The sequence below is a fragment of the Stylophora pistillata genome, chromosome 2 (genome assembly GCF_964205215.1).
Source record: "Stylophora pistillata chromosome 2, jaStyPist1.2, whole genome shotgun sequence".
Taxonomy (NCBI): Eukaryota; Metazoa; Cnidaria; class Anthozoa; order Scleractinia; family Pocilloporidae; genus Stylophora; species Stylophora pistillata.
Genome location: NC_142520.1, coordinates 5792227 through 5817064, shown reverse-complemented (window position 1 = coordinate 5817064; position 24838 = coordinate 5792227). Strand labels below are relative to the sequence as shown.

General features: G+C 37.5%; 1 long non-coding RNA gene and 1 pseudogene across 1 annotated transcript; one reads left to right on the top strand and one right to left on the bottom strand.

Moving 5' to 3' along the window:
- Positions 1–6996: 6996 nt before the first annotated feature.
- LOC148736822 (uncharacterized) lies at positions 6997–7792 on the bottom strand (annotated as a pseudogene).
- A 5378-nt stretch (positions 7793–13170) lies between these two features.
- LOC148736821 (uncharacterized) lies at positions 13171–14274 on the top strand. The gene is made up of 3 exons (XR_015997317.1): positions 13171–13385; positions 13486–13538; positions 13722–14274. It is a non-coding gene; the product is annotated as an uncharacterized LOC148736821 (long non-coding RNA).
- Positions 14275–24838: the final 10564 nt, after the last annotated feature.

Here is a 24838-nt window from a genome sequence, read left to right as displayed (position 1 = left end):
AAGATAGAAAAAAGAGTTTTGGGATTAAATTGGTTCATTTCATAGCTATTGTTGGAGTTACCCAGCTGATTTAAAGCGAAGGCTTTTAACTCACTCGTCATTTACGATTTATTCCAGTCACGAGATGCTAGATACTTTTACTCCCTCATTTTATCGCATAACGCAGTACTCACAAACATCTGGCCAGTCTTGTTGATATTCGATTTCCTATGAATCTCGATTTGTTCCCTGTAGTACTCGCAGAGGTACAGGAGTGTTTTTGCATGTTGCCTATCACAAAATCAGTTTTAATCCATAACTCTTTCTTCTATCACTTTTTCTTAAGCTTTCCCAAGAAATGGCGAGGTCATGATGTTATTGCCTACAAGTCTTCATCTACTTTTCTGAAACTTTTAATCATGTAACAGCGGAGTTTTCGGAATTCCTGATTAATATTAGTAGATTACATACCCTGTGACAATTATCCTGAATTTTTGATTCTATGTGAAGCCTGTTAACGTAGTGCTCAGTGGAATGCTTGCGAGTTTCGTGCTATAAAGTTATGTTTGTTATTTAAGCCTGTTTGCTTACATAAAATCCTCTTAACTAATTTGTGAATAGTCAACAACATAACAAAAAACTTATTTAATCCAAGAGATAATAGGACTATCTGCTAGCTCACAAAATTTAGAAGCGGGATTGCGTCGCGTTGTGGTGTAAAAAGCTGCCGAAGTTGCATAACTTTTCATTGCTTTACGAGGGGGACATCGACCATTTATGCGTGTTTTGAGCTTTCCGATTTTATGGAGAAAAACAGCGCGATAGAACTCTTTTTTATATAGTTTTCGAAAAGGGTGCATTAAGAGGGTTCTTCATAAATAAATTAGAATTTATTGTTTTTAAGCAAAAATACATACCAAAACAAGAAAATTTACATGAACATATTTACAAGGCTATCAATATTACATAATATAAGACATTACATTAGATAGCTACTCGATATTTAAAATAGAGCCTATTAAAAAAAAAAAAAAAACTATTTTTAAAACGCTGGGCATATTAACCCTAGGGAGCTGACTACTAGGAACTCGGAGGCGCGCTAAGCTTTCATTCATTTTAGGGAGAGAAGGGTACAGAGGGTGACCGGGCTTACTGGAGATCTTCTTGAATAGTGAGCTATCAACCTCTTCCAATACACTCTATGGTTATATTAATTTGGTACGAGGTATATTTACGTTTAAAGCAGCGCTGTAGAAAATTCTGGACTGTTGTTAATTCAGGTATTGAGGAGGCGTATATGGCTAAACCATACGTTAGTTTAGGCAAAAGAATTGACCTAAAAACGTAATCTACGTCTGGTTGTTGATATCCCTATTTGCGCAAACACCTTCAGTTGTAATAAAACACCTTATAACATAAAGACACATATTGGCCTCCTGTATCTTACCCTTAATATGCTCATTAAACCTGTGATTATTCTGTAAAGTAACCCTTAACACTTTTAGACAAGAAACTTGCATTATGTCTATGAGAACGATCCTTCGCAGTAAAGCACTATTTGAGCAATAGTGAAAATCAGACCTGAAAAAAATTTCAGGCCTGAACGGGATTCGAACCACTGACCTCTGCGATACTAGTGCAGCGCTCTACCAATTGAGCTAACAAGCCAACTGGGAGCAGGCCATCAAATTAACTCGATATAAACCCGTAGATGATAAATCAAACAACAACAAACATATGAAACATATGTGTGAACTGCGGTTATGAGACGTATATGAGAACGATCCTTCACACATATGTTTCATAGGTTTGTTGTTGTTTGATTTATCATCTACGGGTTTATATCGAGTTAATTTGATGGCCTGCTCCCAGTTGGCTTGTTAGCTCAATTGGTAGAGCGCTGCACTAGTATCGCAGAGGTCAGTGGTTCGAATCCCGTAGAGGCCTGAAATTTTTTTCAGGTCTGATTTTCACTATTGCTCAAATAGTGCTTTACTGCGAAGGATCGTTCTCATATACGTCTCATAACCGCAGTTCACACATATGTTTCATATGTTTGTTGTTGTTTGATTTATCATCTACGGGTTTATATCGAATTAATTTGATGGCCTGCTCCCAGTTGGCTTGTTAGCTCAATTGGTAGAGCGCTGCACTAGTATCGCAGAGGTCAGTGGTTCGAGTCCCGTACAGGCCTGAAATTTTTTTTTCAGGTCTGATTTTCACTATTGCTCAAATAGTGCTTTACTGCGAAGGATCGTTCTCATATACGTCTTTTGTACATACACGACAACAATAATTCACTTTTCATAATTCTTGAAAATATCTCTTTAAGACGGCTCTTTTCTTTTAGGAAGACATGAATAGCTTATATCCTTTGCCACTTACATCTAATTGTGGTTATCATACATTTCTATACCAATATAGCCGTCGGGTGTCATCGATCATTGCTTACGATTTTTTAGGGTGAACATCTTTGCAATCAAGTGTAAAAAAAACAAAAAATGATCGTCTCTTCCTTACAGAATTGCAGCAGAAACGTTAAAACCGGCGAGTTGTTTAAACTGGTATATCATTATTACCATGGCGTAGCTGCAAGTATTTCGGATCTTTTTCTCTATTAGAACGTTAAAATTGTTTTGGTTTTTTTTTTTTTTTTTTTGCTTTCTTTGTTTGTTTTTTGTTTGTTTGTTTGTTTTATTTGCTTGTTTATTTCTTTTGTTTTTTTTGTGTTTTTTTTTTCCTTTCTTTCGTTTTTGACTAAACGGGTTGATAGCTGTTACGCTCCTCTTGGGTAGTTTGGTAGGTTAATGGGCCTTTTTGGCTTCCGCGTTTGCTTGTTTTCATTCCCTTGTTTTCTTCGTCTCTGCTTATATGATTATTTGTTTGATTGTTGGTTTGTTCAGGTTTATTTATTCGTCTGTTTCATGTGAGATATCACATCAGTAAGATATTAACCGAGTATTTTCCAATTTCAAATGCTTCTGAATGGCTATCAGGATGGTAGAACCCAGTTCGCAGACTTCTAAGCCGTTTAAAACACTTAACAGTATAACCGCCGCCCAATTAGCCTAATGAATAGTGGGCTGGACTGTTATGCGGGAGATCGAGGGTTCAAGCCCCGGCCGGAGTAACAATCAACGTCTTAAAATAATTGAGAAGAAATGGCTACCTTTCTATAACAACGCATTTCAGCCAATGATGAATATACCTTGCAGGTAACGTTTTATATCAGGATATTAATTACAATTTTAATATTTGTCTTACCCGTCTACATTAGCAATTGATTTGTTTTTATATTCTTATGTTTTTATTTTATTATTTTTGCATTTGTTGTTGTTGTTTCGTGATTCGATAAGCGTTCCTTGAGCACTTAAAGAGTGGCCAAATTGGAAACAATTCGTTTTGTATCCCAATGACCCTCAATATTCTTTGGAAAAATCCCTAAGCCGCTCTCCTGTCATCCAAAACTCTCAACTGTTTTGACTTGTCAGTCTCGATCTTCCTCGTCAACATCCTGGAAAGTACTTAGTTTGAGCAACCTATCCAGATTTGTTTAATTACACCTTAATACGCGGCGTCAAAACGTCTGTTTTTTTATATAATAATTTTAAGCAATATCAAAGAGTTGTCTTTCTCGTCAATGAATAATCCGAAGTTAAGCACACCGCAAAATCGAAAATTTTAGATTGTCAAGGAATCAGAAACATTGACTGCAACTGGTACTCTCGTGAAATTTAAAAAGGCCACTTAGGGCAGTTCTACAAAAAATGTCTCAATAAAGGTACTTCGTTATAACTACTCGTATTTTTTTTTTGCTAAGAATATATGAAAGTCATATATTCTTAGCATTTGACTCCTCATCATCTCACATTTGACTCATTGTCGTCTTACGGGCTTATTACGTATCACCATCATGACCAGATCCCAGTTGGCTTTTTAGCTCAGTTGGTAGCTATAGAGCACTGCACTGGCAATGGGCTCGAATCCCCCTACAGGCCTGACTATTTTTCAGGTCTTAACTTTACTATTGCTTAAATAGTGCTCCTCACTGCGAACATCGCTGTCTTATGCGTTTTATTATTTTTTTTTAATATTTTCATTCTTGTTGTGTTTTTCTTGTTGCCTGTTTGTTTTGTTTCGTTTTTTTTTTGCTTTTTCTGTTCTTTGTTTTGTTGTTTTCTGCTTGTCTTTTTCCTGTCTGCTGGTCAAGAGTTAGTTCTCATGCTCAGTTTCACCTCTTTAAATTCAAGATGTTTTACGAAGATTTAAAACTGTGATTGAAAAAATGCTGCCCATCCTGCCAGCCGAAGGAGGGGAAGATCCTATTTTCATCACGTTAGCCTTTGAGGACTTTATGAGCAGAATTGCCAAAACCAGACTAAGTTCCACAAATCCAGAAATAAATGACACTAGCAAAGATGTGGGTAACTTAAAGGAAGTTTTATTACATTTTGCTTAGAATTGATTATAAAATATCGGCGCTTTACGAGAAATTACTTGGTGGACGAGCGAAAAATTGTCGAGAGTGAGGGAATTAAAAACGCAGAAGAAGGGAATTTTTTGGTATCGAAAGTTCCAGAAGTGACAAAGATAAGTTGTCCCTATAAAGATATCTTACTCAAGCGTTTTGAGTTAGACGCATTGTCCGCCAGATAGGAAGTGGCTTTCTGTTTAATGAAAGTTACGGGGAGAACTTTATCAAGATTCCTTCAGCTAATCTACATCAGAATGGTTGGTATATTCATTTTGGCTAAGCTCTTTACTTCTCGACCATCTTGGAAATTGATTGGACTTCATCTTTCTCTTCCCTTCTTTGTATAATCGGTCGAACGCTTCGTAGTTGTCCAATTACAGTTTTTTGCGCTCGAATTCTTAAGAGGCTGTCCGCCTAAGAACGGATAAGGCAAATTTCGGACCTTCACCGATTTCCCTGATTTTTACTGTAAAAGTCGAGACTTCTATCCCATGAACAAATATTGCGTTTATTTTGAACCAGTCTGTTTTTTTCACTTTTATCGAGATATTTTTCAAGGTGACCTCAAAGGCACCCGGTTTCTCCCCCGGACCACCATAATTTAGCTACAAAAGTGGATCGCTGCTGTAGCCGTATTTTCAATTCTAACGAGCTTTCTATTTTATATGTCTAAGATCAAGCTTTTGCCATTACGTTAACGGTAAAATAGTTACACTGTATATATATTTTCACTGAGTTACAAATTTTTCAAAATACTTACCTCGAGCACTGAAATTTGTGATGCGTGAGGTACATGTGGTTGAAAGCTATTTTCTCTTATGTGGGACCTAATCTCGAGTCAAATCTATTACAGCCTATAAGCACTTACACCTAATAAGTAAATTTAGGAATAAAACTTTTTGGGCACCCTTCATGGCGCACCGCAGAGAGCTTTGCGAATTTAACAAATATTCGCCATTTTGATCGAAACCAAAGATAACACGATCCGCACATGAATCCGATTTCTAAGCCCTAACGGCCTAAAACTGCTTGAAGATAGAGTACCAAATCCTTAATGAAGTATCAAATCGATAAAAGTATTGTCTTGTCCGTTTTACATGGCATGGAGGAAATGTTTCAGATTAATCTTTCTCTGTAGTCATATGCAAATTAGCTGCTTGCGTTCCTTGTTTTTCGACACACGCGTCCAAAATAGTTTCCGTAGCAATATTTGACCATGCAAACAATAGTTTCTATAGAAGTGGAAACGTTACTGTTGTATTCCTTTTGGACTTGAGAAACTTACTTAAAGTTCAAGAGCGCTAGCCTTTGTTTTCAGTTATCAACGACGTGCCAACGGAATTTGTTGTTGAAAAAGTTGTTCATTTCACTCGTGTTTATTAGTGTGGCCAATTTGCCAGATTTGACCATTCCTTCCAGCTATTTGCTAAAGTTTTCCTTTTATGTGGTTAGCAAGTTGTTCATCATCATTTGTAGAATGGCATAACAGTTGGTTTGTTAGCCTAATGGTAAGAGCGCTGAACCGGCGGTATTGCAAAAGTCAAGGGTTCGAATTACGTTCAAGCATGAATTTTTCAGGTTTATTTTCTCAAATTAAAAGTTTCGTCTAAAACTGCGATGAACTTCTTCTCGTTCCGCAGTTCCAATATACTGTATTCATATATTCATCATTTCAAAACGGTATTTGTTGAAGAGGTGAAATTTACATGTTTACTTTTTCAACGTGACTGAGTCAGTTACGCCTGGTCACGCAACATCTAGTTTCAGAGGTTTGTCTTGTCGTCGAACCAAACGCGAATCCCGAAGATATGCAATATGATTGAGTCATCGAGAGTACGAGAATCCTGCCGGGAGAAATTGAAAAATAATACAAATGATCGAAACTGGCATTTTAATAAGCTCCTGCAAAATTCACATATCATTAATTTCTCGAAATTAAGAAAATCACAAACCTATTAACATCTCATACGGTCAGGGTAGTATTTTTTTCCTTTCTTTTTTCTCTTTTAATTTTTGCGAGTTAAGAACATCGCCACAAATTTAATGACGACAAATTTTGAGAGATTTTCGCGAATTTTCTCAGAAGTGATTACGTTAATTCGCTGAGTACAACTGTTGATCAGGTTACTTTGAGGCTGTGCCTATTGTTCTAAAACAAACTCGCTCCACAGGCACCATCATTTGTTTTCCTGGGCTATGCAGCTTCTGATATAGTTTAATTAAAGCATTGGCACTCCTGTATAAATGACATCAGTTGCTCAATAAGGTCTTTTTCTCCTATCTCTTGATTTAAATGGTACTTCAAAAGACGAGATTTCTTTGAGCATTGCTAGATTAAAAAGACTAAGCTTATTCTCCTTTGCGCACTCGCACAGATTAAAGGCATCGTAGGACAGAGGGTGCTGCGGCTTTAGTTCATTAAGGATGTGTTCCATCAGCCGTTGTCGTTCAGCTTCCTTTAGGGACAGTTCCTTCGGATTTTGCTTGATTTCTTGGGGTGTTCGTTGCCTTTTTCTGTTTGCTGTAAGGCGAGAAAAAAACCCCTACACTTGGCTCTTGGTAAACCACTCGTCTCGGTCAAACAACCTATTATTCTGCTCGTCTCTTGCCTTTCGCATATCATTCGAAACTTGCTGAGGGTCAGCTTCTAGCCCTGATTGTTCGCCTTGATCAAAATTTGCTGTTAAATAATTCTGAACTTTGCAACTGAATCTAGCGGATCCTGCTCGTGGCTTGGGTAGGGCCCAGCCCATACTGACAGTGTTTACTGGAGGCATTGAGTCACGTACAACCTGGTGGGTACTAGTTTCGCACTGTGGTTCGTCAGTGATGCTGACTGATGTAGTAAACCTCTCTGATTAATCTTTACGGAGTTTATCATACACTGTTTCTGACAGCCTTTCATCCTTCACACAATGGTCCCCTACGTTTAAATGTAACTCGAGCTCTGAAAACGTTTGGAAACTTCACGCATCCAGGCTCCGAACATTCAAACATGTCCATCTTTGAATCGTCCAAATCATCGTCTTCATTTGAACCCTCTGTTCCAGGAACTGTGTATTCATACACACGTGCATTGTGAAAAGGGAAGAACTCTTTACTTATAACGAGAGCGGTGTCCCCTTGGTCATTTGAAACTAGCTGGTCGTAAGAAATCTCCTTGCCACGCCCTATTCCGTACGACCTCCACGCACGTATACTTTTTTCCCCAAACTGGATGTTGTGTAGCTTGCTAAAACAATCTATCTTGTTCACTTCTAAGGTTCTCTTAGACTCGTCAACTTCACATACGCACGCGGATGTACCTTTCATTGGTCTCCCAGAGAGCGCCTTTTTCATGTCTCCCGCTGTTAGAATGTCGTGTCCTTCGTTGCAGAAACATCGGATGCATGTTTTTATTGGGCACAGGATACGATCACAAAATCCTTGCCATACTGTGGCTCTGAAAAGTCATACCGAAAGACTTCAATACCTGCCCGCTGACCGATAAAAGAAGCTGTTAGGAAAACGAGCTCTGTTGCGTCTTGCCGGAAAAAAAAAAAAAAAACATCTCTTGCTACTGAAGAGAGGTTAAGGAAATATTAATGGCAAGATCTTCGATGTCCACTTCTCTGTGGTTGATGATAACTGAATTAGTTGGCGATAAGCGTGCAAAACAAACACTGCTGTTTTACTTAATCAGCGCTTCGTGGGAGATGAAAATGGCCGTAAACTCAAAAAATACCTTGCCTTAGAAGTGTGGAATAATATGCTCTTCAGTTAAAAGAGACTGCTCTTTGTGTTTAAGAACATCGTAGAAAAAAAATTTTATGGACACAATTTTAAAGAATGCTAATTTGCATAATTTATTAACTATAAACACAGGTCTTTCCTCTTTAGAACACCAATGTTTTCAACTTAACGGCGAAAAAGTCGCATGATATCTATTTTTCAACATAAAAATCCGCTCTTCAGTTTTATTTTATGATTTGTAACAAGTACTCAGATCCCAAATTTACCTGTTGGTCGGATCGCGTTATCTTTGATTTCGATCAAAATGGCGAATATTTGTGAAATTTGCAAAGCTCTGTGCGGCGCGCCATGAAGAGTGCCCAAAAGTTTTATTCCATAATTTACTTATGAGGTGTAAGTGCTTATAGGCTGTAATAGATTTGACTCTAGATCAGGTCCCACATAGGAGAAAATAGCTTTTAACCACATGTACCTCACGCATCACAAATTTCAGTGCACGAGGTAAGTATTTTGAAAAATTTGTATCTCAGTGAAAAATATTTACAGTGTAATCATTTGACCGTTAACGTAATGGCAGAGGGTTGATCTTAGACATATAAAATAGAAAGCTTTTAAGAGTTGAAAATACGGCTTCAGCAGCGATCGACTTTTGTAGCTAAATTATGGAGGTCGGGGGGGAAGGAAACTGGGTACCTTTGAGGTCACCTTGAAAAATATCTCGTTAAAATGAAAAAACCGGACTGATTCAAAATAAACGCAATATTTGTTCATGGGATAGAAGTATCGACTTTCACAGTAAAAATCAGGGAAATCGGTGAAGGTCCGAAATTTGCCTTATCCGTTTTTAGGTGGACAGCCTCTTAAGGTTTGACATCTACCAAAAATTGGGCTCCTGTCACTTGCGTACTGAGTTAAATTTTTTCCTTCCTTCCTCTTCCCGCTGCCTTCCTTTCCTGACGTCTGACCCAGCCCCTGTCTCTTTTTTCCTTTACCTACGTATTTGCAATAAGTCTTTGATAGCCCACTTTTAATTATCGACCTGTTCACAATATCACACTGCAGATACTTAAAAAAACAACAACAACAACAAAAAACAAAAATGTAAGTCCTATACTTAAAGACAGCAAAATAATCCAGTTCTACTTCCTCTCCGAAATAGGATCAATAGTGCTTGGAGTCGCATACAAAAGCCTTCACAAGTTTTTTTCCAGGCTACGTAACTGACTCTGGGGGAACCAACAAAAAAAGTTTGGTATCTTATAAGTTTTAAACTAGAGTTGAAAAAGAAAAGGCTAATTTGAGACCGTTGAGTTTGTATTATTGATAGGATCCTAGATAGCGTAATTTTAACCGTAGTAGTAGATCCTCCGCTAGAACCGTTACCAGAGAACGTCACCTTGGTTTTTAAGAACATGAAGGTATTTACATCACTCGAGCTTTAATTTTTTCTTTTTGTTTAGTCACAGCTTGTTTTGTTTGGCTTTTTCCTTTCCGTTATTCAAGTTCTTCCTTAATGTTGTTACGGATTTTGCTGTAAACTAGCAAGAAGCCGCAGTCTTTTAAAATATATTTCTTTCCCGAGACTTGACTAGCAGATTAGAAACCTTCATCATCACATTTCGATCTCTTAACAAACACAAAGAATAGGAGGTCGAACGGTCATCAACTTGCCATATTCTGTAATAGTCATGCTTTGCCATGGGACTGTGATGAGCACTGGATTCATATGATGATTGACCACAATACCTTGCAAATTAAAACCCTTTTAGGCTGACCGAAAGAGTAGAACATGCGTATTCTGTAAGTTTTCGGAAGACAAGTAAGCACGACATTTGCACTACATCAGCTGAGAGAAGTAATCCACCTTTTTTGTTTTCGTTTTTGCCTTTTGCCCTATTTCATAACCAAAAGTATTTTGACTTAGTTCTTATTAACAGAGCAGGAGGTCTGTATGGGAGAATCTTGACTGAGGTCGCCAGTACAGACCGAACACAGTGAGGTCTGTGCCAGCGACCGAAGTCAAGATTCTCCCACACAGACCGACCTAGCTCGGTTAATAAGATGTTTATTATATGGCTGTGTCTTATATGCCAATTTTTTGTATTCCTTGTACCTCTTTTTCTAGACCGGTCTAGATGCCGGTCTAGATGGGAAAATCTAGACCACTTTCAATATTGATTTCAGCCAATCAAATTCGTGGATTCGGTAGTTCCCAGTCCTTGTGAGACACAGCCATATAATAATGAACCTTAACGAATTAGGGAGCTTTAGAGCAGTCTGTCAAGTGAACTAAAATTTCTGCTAATTTTGATGGGAGAGGTGGAACAAATAAGAGAATTTCGATTTGTTATTTTTCTCTTAGCTTTTAGCTCTATATAGTTTCTATATTTTTTATCAATATCACTGTTATCAGCTCTCATTCATGCTAATAATACTTTTTTCTTTTTATTATTATTGTTATTATTTTTATTACTATTATTATCACTTGTTTAATTGTTATTGTTAACATTCCTATCATTATTTTCATTGTTATTAATGCTCTCAACCTAACTAGCCAGAGACAAGAATAACAACACATTTGTGGGGTAAAGGTGTAGGGGATTAAGCCATCCAGTCACAAAATAGCTGACATAACATGCAGGTCGGAAGCTAGTTAATTATGCGACAAAAGAGATGATAATTCTCTATCAAGGGTGATAATCCCTTGGCCGCCAGAGGGGTAGTAATCCCCTCTTGGAGGTGATAATCCTCCGCGATCCCCAAGTTTCCATGGCAACATGTAGTGGCTAGTGGTACCGATGCCCAAAATAAATAGCTGCCATGAGTCTATGGGTGACAGTGTGACCAGCATGGGAGCACTTAATCCCGAACCCTGGTTTATTAAATATTTTTTTCTTGAGATAACAGTTCTTAATCATTAATATGTAAGGAACTATAACATCATGTATAACAGCCAACAATGGCTAAAAAATAACATCAACCTATTGACATCGCTTTGAGCAAATTGTCAAAGTTTGTGTCCTTCGATGATTTAACTGATATTAGAATGAAACGTAGATTGAAGTCTTTTCATTGAATTGAATACTAGTGATTGTCAAGAGCTATCAATAGGGAAGGGTGGGAGGACATTATTTATCCTTGTGATCTGAATTACTGTAATGAATCACTGAACTGAAGCAGACATGCGATGCACAGTTTGATTGACACAGAGAAAGAACAGCTGTGATTGGACAATAATTGGCTGCACGTGCAATCAATGCAAGCTTATCTGACCTTCGCACTCTTACTATTATTAGCACTTGACAATTTTTTCTGTTTACTTTGCCCTTATATGCTAGTAGTTTCATCATTAACTATGATTTATAATTCATAAATTTATGTCCTTTATTATTTTATTCATTTCCCGCTTCCGCGCAGCTATGAGAGTTGGTCAAGCGAAGGTTGTCAAACAAGAGTGATATCTTATTCTCAAACAGAATGCGTGTGCAATCATTTAACCCCCTTTGAGGTGCTCATGGATTTTACTGAGAAAGATGGCGACGAAAAGATGAGATTTTTATTTGTGGAAAAATTATAATTCTAAAATGGTAAAAAAAGTTTAAAGAGTTATCGCTATCAGATATTGATCCTCCTAACCAGAATATTTCCTTAGTCTCAATCAAATATGAAGTTATTAACTTTTCATTTAGGACTTGCATTACAAAGTACTGACTCTCATCACGCGAGTAGGGATGGCTTTATCTCTCATTGGAGTCTTACTCACAGTTATCAGCTATCTTCAGCTCAAGTAAGTACATTTAATTGAGAATGATATCTCATTGAATCGCGGGAGATAACTTCTATCTCAAATAATGGGAAAAAAGTTATCAGATCATGGGAGCCTGAGTTGTAAGCTTATCAAGGTGTGATAGAGGCTGAAATAGATTGCGAGTGAATTTTTTGTAAGTATAATTCATTTATTTACTCTTCATTACTTTATTTTTCTTATTTCCTATTTCTTCAATTTCACCTTGTCGTTTTATTAATTAACTTTGGTTAACTACTTATTTTTGGCTCATTTCATTCATAAATAACTGACAAATTAATTTGCTTTGCTTTCGGACCATTTTCTGGTAGGGTGCTTGCGGTTCTGTGGCAGCTCTCGAGCAGTATTTCGTGATGGCAGCTTTCTGCTGGATGCTGGTCGAAGGCATTTATATCTACTTATTTGTTGTGAAGGTGTACAACATCACTGATAATATCCATGGTTATGGTTGCTGCTCAGGTAAGGAACATTGCCAGCCAAAAGTGTGATTGTTAATAAAGCTTGTAATCAATAAAATATCATGTTTTGATTGGCCGAAAAATGAGAAATGGGCTTTAGAGCGGAAGTAAAGGTTAAATAGTGCAAAAGGTACCAGGAAAGTTCTAAAGTTCAACAATCCTTATAAAATGGCTATGTGTTTAGTTAAATATTGACGAGGTGCACCTTTTGCGGACCATTGAATCATTTTGTCTACAAGTATCGAATTCTAAATAGCACACAAACTGCAGTTACAAACATGACAGTGAAACGCATGATGGAAAACAAGATTAGTAAACTTTACTTGAAAAGAAAAAATTCATACATAAAGATGCAAACCAATACAGATGAAGCTTATCATTACTGACATTATCGTTCATTATCTCGAATTCTAATATATTTGCATCACAACTGGAATGCATACTGAGCTACGGAAAGTACAAAGTGCTTTGTTTGGAAAACCATTACATCTGACACGCTAAAGTTGTTATGCTAGGGTTGCATTTTCAAATTCCGTCCCCTTTATCGTTTGACCGTTCAGCGAGACATTTTTCTTTTCGATCACACCTTCAGACACATGTAAAGCACCTAATCGTCAACTTTTGTTGGAGTGGAAGCAAGTTATAAAGATATTTTATTAACTAACTGTTTTTTTTTTTTCCTTTCTTCAACTAGGGTTCAATGCTAGTTAGTATTATATACATAGATCTGCATGAGCTCTTTAAAGTGACTCGAATCGACAGAAATACAAGGTACAATAATTGAGTCATTTGCTATTATAATCAATTTCAATTTAGTCATATGACTGTTAAATCTATTGCGATTAGGAGTCTGAGTACCAAAATAATAGCAGCAATGATGGATCCGAAGCAAAACCAGTTGGAAGAGAATGTCACCTTAACATTTAGGAATATGGAGGTAGCTTTTTAAATTTCTTTTTTTTTTATTCTTGTTCATTATAACTTAAGATATGTGTTTAAGGAAATCTCCTTTCACTTCCAAATGCCATATTTTTCAGACTACTGATGATAAAAGGCAGTGTGTATTTTGGAAAGGCTTTAATGAGGAGAGGTAACAGTCCACTTGAAGTTTTCTCTCTCCCATTTATTCCAATTATATATCTATTACTTATCAAACCCTTTGAACGTATATCTTTTTTCTGCTCTGATTGGTTGACCATCGTAGAGCAGAGCAAAAACCAGATTTAGCTGTACTCTTTTTAATCGCTGTCTATCGATTACCATACATTTTTAGTCTGGACGGCTGGTCTGGGGAAGGTTGCCATGTGGTGACGTCAGAGAGCAATTCAAAAGAAACAGAGTGCAGTTGTAATCATTTGACTCATTTCGCGGTTTTATTTGACTACGACGATGCTCAAACGGTAATGGAAAATGGTACTTCTCCTTTTCTAGGTCTATATTTCTGGGTTTTTTTAGTTACTCTTTTTCTATTTTGTTTTTTTTTGTTGTTGTTGTCCCTGTTTTTGATGTCGCTGTTTCCTTTTTCTTTCTTGTTTTTTTTTATTTTATTTAAGACAAATCACTTTATAATTTAAGTTGGTCACGCCGAAACACACTCCGAATACAGGAAGAGAGGTTCTCTCATGAGTCTACTAGGTCCCTGACGCTTTGGATTATAATTGCCTTTTTCAATTATAAAAGTACTTTTTATTCTTATTGTTTTTCAAATTGTGATTTTTGTTTATTTGCTATTTTGTTGTTGTTTTTTTCGTGTGTTTATTTGTGTGCAAAGCAGATTACAGGAACATATCAAAAGGCATTAGAAATTCTTACGTACGTGGGCTTAGCACTCTGGATTTTTTTGCCTTTGTAGTAATAGTTGAAGCGGTAAGTGCAATAAAATATATTGGGAACTTTTCACTTCTTAAATTAAAATATGGTATTTTACTATCGTCATTGTTTTTCTTTCTACTGAGAACTTCGTTCTGCCTCTCTGTATCTCCTGTTGTTCATTGTGCCTCTCTTTCTCCCTATCTATTGTCCACTTAATCGCTTGATGTCAGAATTATTATTATTCATTTAACATTCAACTTGTCTTCATTTCAAGCTTAACATACTGATTCTTACGCGAGTCATCAGAGAAATGAACAAAATGCAGCAAATGAGAGGAAAGACTATTGAACGTATACGGTAAGAAAGTGTGTCCACCAAAAGTAAGTGTAGTGCGATTCTGAATTTTCTGAACCCTTTCACTCCCAAGATCCGATTAGTGATTCTCCTTACCGTCTGACATACAATTGTTATAATGTTATCTGTTTTGGAGAATTTGGTTTTGAATCAAGTAATAAATCCCTAATCGATAATTTACTTTATTCTCATGACTTGCTTACTTGATATTGTATTGATACTGTAAAGAGAAATTTTGTCCTCATCACTTATGGGAGTTAAAAGGTTAATTTAAGCCCGATAAAGTCTACTCTCGAGCATGATTGCCCACACCGCTGGGACTTTCCCAGGATCTCGTAGCATTAAATAATTTGCTGCTTTCCTTTCATGAGCTGCAAGTCGACTGTCAATCTCACGTTTAACCTCAGCTGGTTGAAGAGATCAGAGGCACCCTTTTGAAAGTTGAACAAAACAAATGACATGGCTAAGGGTACTTGTATTCCCAGGCAATGGACACCAACGCCTTTACAACGGCAACATCAAATCTTTAATGATGATACATAAAAACCAACTGGATAAGCATTAGCAATATTTCCCTTTGTCTCGGTGTCTTTTTCCTGGGAGGTTTGATAATTAAAAGAATTATATAAAGATTCATTGCTGGAATGGATCGAATTCCTTATCTATAGCTAACCCAATTACATGTAGAAGCCTGCTTCATTCTTTTCCTTTTTTTTTTTTCAGATTTGGAGTGACGACATGTGTTATGTTAATTCCTCTTCTGGGCATCACCTGGTTGTTTGGTCTTTTGTCACCATTGCCTAAACTTTTCATCTATCTTTTTACCATTCTTAACTCCATTCAGGTGTGAGTCATGGTTATTATTTTAAATTCCTGTATGTATTGTTCTTTTCCTCACCATGAGGAGTTTTAATCGGGTTTCTCTGACATAGTATAACAAAGATCTTCATTTGTTTTTCAACTTATTACATCTCATTTTGATTTTTTTCCGCGCTAACTCGCCATTACTCATTACTGGGTAGAGCGAGAGCTTGAAAATAGACAACGTCAGTTAAAGCAAACGGTACTCAGTAGTCTTTCAACTGTTCACTTTCCTCTCGGCAATAAAATATTTGTTACCAGTATACCTCGAGGAGCACGACCGTCAAATAACTTTCATCTCTGTGACCAGTTCATTAGATTTATAAGTGAATACGTTTTATGAAAGTTGCGTTTATCTTTAATAGGGTTTCTTGATTTACCTTCTCCATTGCGTCAGGAATACACAGGTACGATTATTCCGAGAAATATATATAGCGATGTAGCATTTATAATTCTTTGGGTTTTACATGCAGATGAGTTTTTATCGTTTTTATACAATCAACACTATCTTAAAGTATATTATTTTGGGCCAGGGTTGTTCAAAAGTAGGTTAAGATAATCCAGTGTTAGTGTGAAATTTGATCTGAAAGCTTTAAAAGAAAATTCAGCTTGATTCCATTTGTCTACAATCTTATGATTAAATGCCTTAAAATAAATTGGGAAAACTATCCCAAAACGGCTTTTTATCAGAGAAATATAGAAACCTGGATTACAATTTAACCCTGGGTTAGTACTAATTGGCCTTCGAACAACTGGGCCCTGTGGTCGTATTGCTGACCAGAAAAAACTTTAAGCAAGCTATGTAGATTAATTGTTGTGGCAGTACGCAAAGTAATACTAGTCTATGCTATTGAAGCTATAATCAGTTATATTACGGCTATTGTTATGATAACGATGTGTTTATCAGAACTCTCATAAAATTCATTCTTGACCACTAAAAGAACACGGTAAACTGTTAAGGCAGTTAATTCAATTTCAATCTATGATTGTACAGTTTTTCTTAGACTGACCTTAAATAAAGTAAACGTATTTTTTATTATTTTTCTTCACCTTTAGATCCAAGAACTTTTCAAACAAAGAATTGCAATGATTTTCCCAGCCATAGAAGACAGAAATTCAGCAAAAAGTGATGCCGATAGAGTAACGAAAATTCAAACCCAGCCGTTTAGTTTACTCCAGATTCAAAATCGGCAAGTGACGAGTTATTCCGCTTAGCGGCATACTAATAATAATGATAATAATAATAATAATAATAATAATAATAATAATAATAATAATTATAATAGAAATTTAATATTTATATTACGCAAATTAAGAGTCACTCTACCTAACCACCGCGTGTGGGGCGGCACAAGGTCGGAAAAATGGACCCCTCGATAATCCATCCAGAGATAACCCAAAGTATGCTAGTAATCGTGATGTAAGTTTTAGGTTCTAGAGTTTTTACATTTTTGAGAAAATTACGAAAAACCGTCCACCACCCGTAAAGCCGAAAAATCACAGAAATAAGGTCAAATTTCATGATCAGATAATCGAACCCGCGTGAAGGCAGTGCTCTGCCACCGGCCTTTTAATACGGCTACGGCATGAAGTGTAAGCTTAAGCTTCTCCGGTTTGTGCAATAATTTTGCGGGACCTGGATCCAGTTCTTGCATATAGAGCCTCTTCGGGGTATCTATTGAGTTTTTTATTGAATGTTTCTAATGAAAAGAGGCAAGAAGTGAAGGAACTAATTCAACTGAAAAATAGACCCAGATCGATGTCACGCAATCTTTACAGCTAAGTGATAACGTGCCGCAAATACTTCTACATGGATATGTTTGTCTTGCTTTTGCATATAATGTTTTCGTTTTGGCTTTTTTTTTTTGTTAACACAGGCCTATTTTGAAGGAGAGTTCTTTGTATGCAATACTTTGAATCGGTGTATATACACGCAACACATTTACTTTTCCCATTTTCTAGTGACTGTACAACAAACTAGAAATCCAATCTAGTTTTAGCTTGAAAATTCAAACGCCTGGGCAAGTCCATTGCTAATGATTTCCTAAAGCTAGATGAAAGGGAATAGTAATGTATATCCGAAAAACTTACTGGCCGCAGAGTGAGACTATGTAATTTGTATTAATTGTATTTATCAAGTTTCCCATGGTAGGTGAACACGCAAATAGGTCCTCTTCTTGGTGTATCTAACTAATTAGGAATTGTGTTCAAGAAGATACCTTTCGATGCAGAAGTAGACACACGCTTTTATATGATTCTTCAAAAACTGTCCCTTTGGAAACTGAAAATAATTTGCTCTTTGGTTCGCACAAGACATGTTTCTTTTCGTACGACCATAGAGCACGTAAAACTGTTGAGGGTTGCCATCGAGAGAGATCTAAGTTTAAAACAGATAACTACCAAACGCAAATAGGTCTATGGCAAACGCTTTGTTTACCTCTCAAAAAGTTCTAAATATAGAATTCTCACAGAGTTCGAGCTGTTATGTTTTAATATCGAACTTCTCGATCGCTTGCCCGATAAGCGAAGCTAGCACGTGGGAGGCTCCTAACTGTTTCTCAAATTCAGCAAATCTTATCACGCGGACAAACTCCACTGGATTAAAATATTTATAACGTTACAAAGATATGTGCAGGAAAGTGAGTTTAGGCTGTTAAAGTGTATTGTATAACTTGAGCACTCACTTTATACAAAAAAATATAAATACACACCAACTCAATTGGGGGTAACTGGGTCTTTATTGCCTAAGACCATACGCGATGCCCCCCATGATAGGGAGGTAAATAGAAGAAAAAAAAATTACAGATTGCACTAAGTACAAACAAGGTTAATCGCTTGCTGATCGCAAAGAGAATGCTGACAAATATGCCAACTGTTCGCTTATACCCGCCGGGCCTGGCGTAGAATTTCCGCTGCGGTATTTAATTGTGATAAACAAGTCTATCACCCACTTAAAATCAAACATTATTTACAATTCGGCATCCCGAGTAATTAGGAAATGATATCGAGACGCCTGAGCAGATGAGGGACGCGATAATCTCTTCTGGTGGAGTTCCTGGTGTTAACGTAGCATTGTGTGAGCTTTTCCAAGTCCCGACGGTGCTATCTTCAAATATAGAGGGTACTAGTCAGCTCAGTAATGTCGAGTACAAGGACGAGGGGCTACTAGTTTGGAGGGCGTATGGTTTCGGCGAAGGTAAACTCGTTCCTACTGACAAACTCCATTGCCCATCGATCCCCATCTGACCAACTGACCCTTAGCGGAGTTACTCGCTCTTACTCAAGCGCATTTAAATCTGTCAAGGAGAGGCGCATAAAAGCATCAGTTCGAGATCCAGATCCACCAATGCATATCGAAGAGAAAGGCAATAACGCGGCGATCTTCAGCTGTCCTTAGGAGGGTTGTGTCAAAAAAATTGTGATATATTCATCAATGCAGCGGCATTTAGACTGTGGAAAATACCAACGTGCTCTTGAGCGATATACTCTACTGGATAGAGCTACTGTTGGATATGCTCAAAGGCTTAGGGGCAATTCGCAGCTGTTCCCGAGCTGGACGCAGTTGCAGAACCGCCATGCCACCAAAAGGCTGGGCGCTCAAGTCAAGTAATTCCCGTAGATGGATATTTACGCACAAGCAAGAGAACTACTTCACTGAGAAATTTCAAAAAGGTGAGCGGTCAGGACGAAAAAGTGATCCGTTATGAGTTGCGCGTTGTATGATGGCTGCCGTGGACTCGCAAAGGAAACGGATGTTTAGTAGTGAAGAGTTTCTGACTGCATCTCAGGTCGCTGGATTCTTCTCCATACTTGCGGCAAGGAAGTCTCTGTTTAACGATGAGGATGTTGAAAAGGAGATTGAATGTACCAACCAGGAGGCAACTATCGAAGAATTGACGAATGAAGTTTCTCGAGAACTTTTGCCAGGACCATCCCATCGTGTGATGGATATAATATATGTGAAATAACCGCAGGAGGGAACTCAACACGACCAAGTTATCGGTTGCAAAACTAAAAGACATTTGCGCCGGGCTTGATATTGCTGTTGATGTAGCCGTCAAAGGTAAACAACCCTATGCAGACAACATTGAGGAGTACTGTCAATTTTTTCAATGCAAAGCGGACAAGTAAAGCCCAAAGTTAGCACAGGCGTGGGGTAGGAGGAGGTAATCATAGGGACATGCTCCTCAGTATCACGATCCAAATACCACGCCAAACCCTCGCCTAAGCATAGGTCAGTCATGGGAGCATCGTCACATGGACTTTCTTCTTAAAATCCATGTCACTAAGATGCTGCAGGGAATTCACTAAGATGCTGTAGGGAATTTCTATAAGTCTGCGCTCAGCAGGAAATTCGTTTTCAGGCTTGCGCCTGCGCATTTTCGTTTTCAAAATCTTCCAGTCCAACCCCCCTCTCCCGCACCCCCTTTAAAAAAAAATGGAATGGGCCGTCGTTTACCTAGTCTCCCTCGCAGCCGTTCATAGTCTTGTCACGCAACGCTCCTCCGCACAAACGGCCGTTTGCGGGGAGGAGCGTTGCGTGACGAGACTAAAAACGGCTGCGAGGAAGACTGTCCTTTACCCCAAATACATTTTGTTTTCACTCACTTTAAATTCAAAGTTATCAGAAAGGTGGGGTAGGGGACCAGGGGGAGTGAATAGGGTGTGGTTACGAATTCTAAGCTATTATCCACTACCCACTCAGCTGAGCAATAGCTGAGTGCGTTAAGGAGAAAAACGGGAAGCTGTGCTGTTTTAAATTGAAAAACATACTTATTTTGAGCGATAGCAGCTGAGTGAATTACTGTTTAAAGATTTGGAAAAGACATGAAAAAATCTTGTGTGTGTTTATGTAATGATAGGAAATCTCAATCAGATTATTGCAATGGCCATATAATGAACCGTTAAATACATTGCGTGCAACATTGCATTAGAAAACTTCTTCCCCCTCCCCGTCCAAAAAAAAAGTCATCACCTGGTCTGGAAGTGACGAAGGAAAAATTGCGTTAGATAGGCTCCCTAGACCGAGATTTACGTCTTGCGCTTGCGAATTTTTTTATTATACAAGAAACTAAACGAATATCAAGGGTTTGCTCACTGAGAGGTAGATGTTGCAATTTGTGGATTGATTTTCCGGAAAATTGTTACACAAGCTTACCTTGGAACCGGAGTACAAGCTCGATATTAAGATATGACCCTAAATTATCAGTGAAGCGTGGCAACAAAGCAATGGAAAAATTAACTAAGAACGTCAAAGTTATTTGTTTTCAAACACCCATTTGGAAGGTAAACTGTCATAGAAGTATTATCTCAGATTTACTGGGCAGTTTTAATGGGAAATGGTTGGGTTTTCCAATGGTTTTGCTCAGAAAGCGAGCTAAGGCTAGTCGAATTGTTTATTTCCCGGTGAAACAAAATCTCTTCGAAAGGTCAAATTGGGTCAACTCGCATGGGGCCGCTCGCCTCAAAAATAGCTTTTGTCAAGAAAAACATTATATCACGTTCAAAAACAGCCCTTTTACTTGCTAGAATTTCATTTTTAAAGAATTCTACATAATACCAAGTATGTTTTGAGATGTTTGAAAACGGTATGGAATTTTTGATTTTCAGAGTCTAGAAACTTCGGTTGTCTTCGCTTGTTCTCCAGGAATTCGGAATTACTATTGTAAGTCTAAAATATCCTCAAGGCAGCTTAGCAATACCTCCTTAAAAAAATCCTACACTAAGATAAACCATAATTTGCTGTGTGCCATCACGCGAGTTCGATTATCTGATCATGAAATTTGACCTTATTCGGTGATTTCTCGGCTTCCCGGGTGGTTGACGGTTTTTCGTAATCTTCTCGAAAATGTAAAAGTTCTAGAGCCTAAAACTTATATCACGATTCTTAGCATACTATAGGTTATCTACACTCTGGAGGAAATATCGAGGGGTCCATTTTTCCGACCTTGTGCCATATTTTTTCAATCTCACCTGGCTTTTACAGAGAATAAAGGCTGATAGTTTTGAAAGAAACTGTTTGGGGCTGCGTCGGTTGGAGTAACGAAATAATTTGGATATATCGACAAAGTTGAAATGGTAAATTAGCCACCGTAATGATTACAAAAGCTGACGTCTCGAGTGTTAGCCCTTCGTCGGAGCGTCCCTACATAGAGTCGCTCTTAACATGTGGATATGGTCAAATGCACATCATAACACTCATCGGGGAACTTTGGCCAGACTGCATCAGCAGTTTACAAACAATCGAAAGAAAACAATCGAAGGTAACCTCGTGAGTGGGTTCTTTAACGTCCCCTGCCTAACCAAATTAACTAAATGATAGATGCAGGAGACGGGGACCTACGGTTTATTCGTCCTTATCCGAGAAGACTAGAATGTCTATCCATTTCTTGATATTTAAGAAAGGTAGCGCATTCTCCTCAGTTATTTTAAGACCTTCAGTGTTGGTCCGCCCGGGACTCGAACCATCGACTTCGACCTCCCGCACAACAGTCCAGCGTTCTAACCAATTGAGCTAACCGGATAGATGTTAGAGTGTACCAAAATGTTGGAATTCTTCAACAAAGTTAAAATGGTAAATTGGCCACCGTTACGGTATATCGGGACCCAAACGATCCATTAAGATCACCGACCACTTCACGTGCACCTCCGCCAATGTAATCTATTGCATAACTTGCACTTATTGTAAAAATAATTACATCGGCGAAACAGGCAGAAGACTAGGTGACCGATTCCGAGAAAACCTTCCCGACGTGGAGAGGAATGGCAAGGACACATCGAAACCAGTCGCTAGAAATTCTAATTTACCCAATCATTCTAAGCAACTAAGTTTGACTTCTATCAGGGAACATCACGAAGACGTAACAAAGTCGTTATTTAAATGAATCAGCGAGAATCTGAACAGTAAACTACATTACTTAATTCCCGAAGCCCATAGCCCTCATTATAATTTAAGGCGCCAAAGAACGTACAATGTACCAGCAGCCAAGACAAGCGTTTTCCTAACTCGTTTTTCATGAAGCGTGCGGCTGTAGAGAACTTTTAATAGAACTATAAGTCATCATATTGTAAGTTTGTATAGTAGTATCTTTTTTAAATTTGCGCAATTCAGTATATTTACTGCAATGTGATTTTAATAAACCAATCTATTAGTCTATCTATCTATAAATATGGCAATCTGCGGTCTTTCCTTACACTTAGAAAGCACGGAAAGCCGCAAAACTCTTGAACAAAGGTTCACCTTTCAAACCAGCAGCCTGAATCCCACAGGAGTCAACGAACGCTTTTCATTCTACTAATCAATTCGTGTTTTTCTCGTTGCCATGTTCCCACCAATCACGTAGCTCCATATTCTGCCTTTAAAAGCACAAACAACCCACAATTCCTCTATTAGCTCCAACGAAGGGCTAATGCTCGAAACGTCAGCTTTTATAACCGTAACGGTGGCCAAGTTACCATTTCAACTTTGTTGATATATTCAAATTATACCAAAATGTTGGCGAGATAGCCGCGGGAATAATAATTTGCTGTTATGATAATTCACGTAGAAGATCAACGCACTGAGATGTACTTAAGCATCGTGCGTCCAGGACTGAGCACTACACGCTGCGCGTTTTAAGTTTTTTGTCGTGGTACGTGCGGAGTGGAGCATACGTTGTGTGTCGTGTTTCGTTCGTGTAGTATTATCCGTGCGTGTTTTTCTTTTTGAATAATAAATTATTACATTAATAGTTGCCCAAGAACAAGTATCCACCTATTTTCTCACAGTGTAAAGATAAATAAAATAACTGCGTCCACGTCTTGATGCGTACGATTTTCATTTCCTAAAAAAAAAGGGAGCAAAAAAAAAAAAACAAAACAAAACAAAACAAAAAAAACAAAAAAAAACAAAGAAGAAGAACAAGAAAATTTGGACATGGAGCTAAAGGCAAGACAAAAAATAGAATCCTTCGTGAATACGGCATCATTCTCTACTTTATAAATATAATTTTATCTCTCCAGATTCTTTCTATTGGATCCTAATTAAAGTGAGACAAAAATGCATGGGCTAGCGGGTCTAATGACTAATGTGCAATCAGAATGTTTACAGAACTGATATGAATGACGATGATGACAATGCAATATAAAACTTCTAGTGTCCTTGATCCAGAGGGAATGCCAGCCACTTTTCCTCTGAATTTTATATTTTACGTTTAAACCTGTATGGATTTTGCAAATTCATTTAAAAATTCAATTTAACATTTAGTCAGTCTAAATATCAATAAAAACCTTACTTCAGCTGATAGAAGTTTTTCGTGGCCTTAACCTCCGAAGCTAGAGTTATTGATTATTTTACTCGGTTTGATGACTTCTTAAAGCACTTTAAATACTTCCAGTAAATGTTACCCGCATCTTATTCTTTCGTGTCCTTGCGCAACAACTCTTGTTTTCATTCAATTTGTGCTCTTATTATTAAAAACTAAATGAGTGAACATTCTTTCATTTCCAGGGGCAGCTAGTATAAATAGATAATGACTGATAAATTATTAAACTCACGCATAAATGATTAAAAAAATCATAATTTTTGGCTGAATTAAAATATAAATTTTTAATTGCTTGCTTGCTGAGAAAAAAGTATACCGTTTTAAAAGAAATTCTTTTTTCTTAATAAGAAAGACGTGAATAAAACCCACCGATTATATGCTACGTGACCTCAAGTTATTTCTTGCACACGAAAGAAACAAAAAAAACCTCTCTGTGCAAATATGATACTAAATATTTACCCTTCGGACATAACCGCGTAAATGCAATTAGTTTGGAAAGATGCGATGGGCATTTAGCATCCCCTATCAGCAATATGGGACAAGTAAGTAAATAATCGGATAATTGGGAATAGTTTCTGGTTGGACCTGAGAAGTTTCCGTAGAATCATCCAGATGAAAACACTCAGTCAAAACAATACTGTGGTAGCGCAATTAGTAAGTGAAAACAACAGGAAATAAGCCGCCATAAGGTTTCGATCAGAATCATTAACGACGCGGAATAACTTTTAAACGCCATGATTTTCTGTGTAGAAAGTCGCAGGTCATATGAAACGAATGACACTTTCCTCTAACAACAGTTTTAATATCTTAACTATTTTGAAAAGGAAAAAACAAAGCAAAAGAAAAAACAAAACAAAAAAAAACACTCACACTTTCCTCTAACAACATGGCTAATATCTTAACTATATTGTTTTAGTCGCAGAAAACGCTTGATGTCTGCCTCTTCGTAATTCTCTAGCAATTCCATGTCATTAGAAGGTTTATAACTGACAGTGTTCAACGGTTATAACCGCGTAACTTATTAATCCTCATTAATCCTCCCAAACTCCACATTAATCCT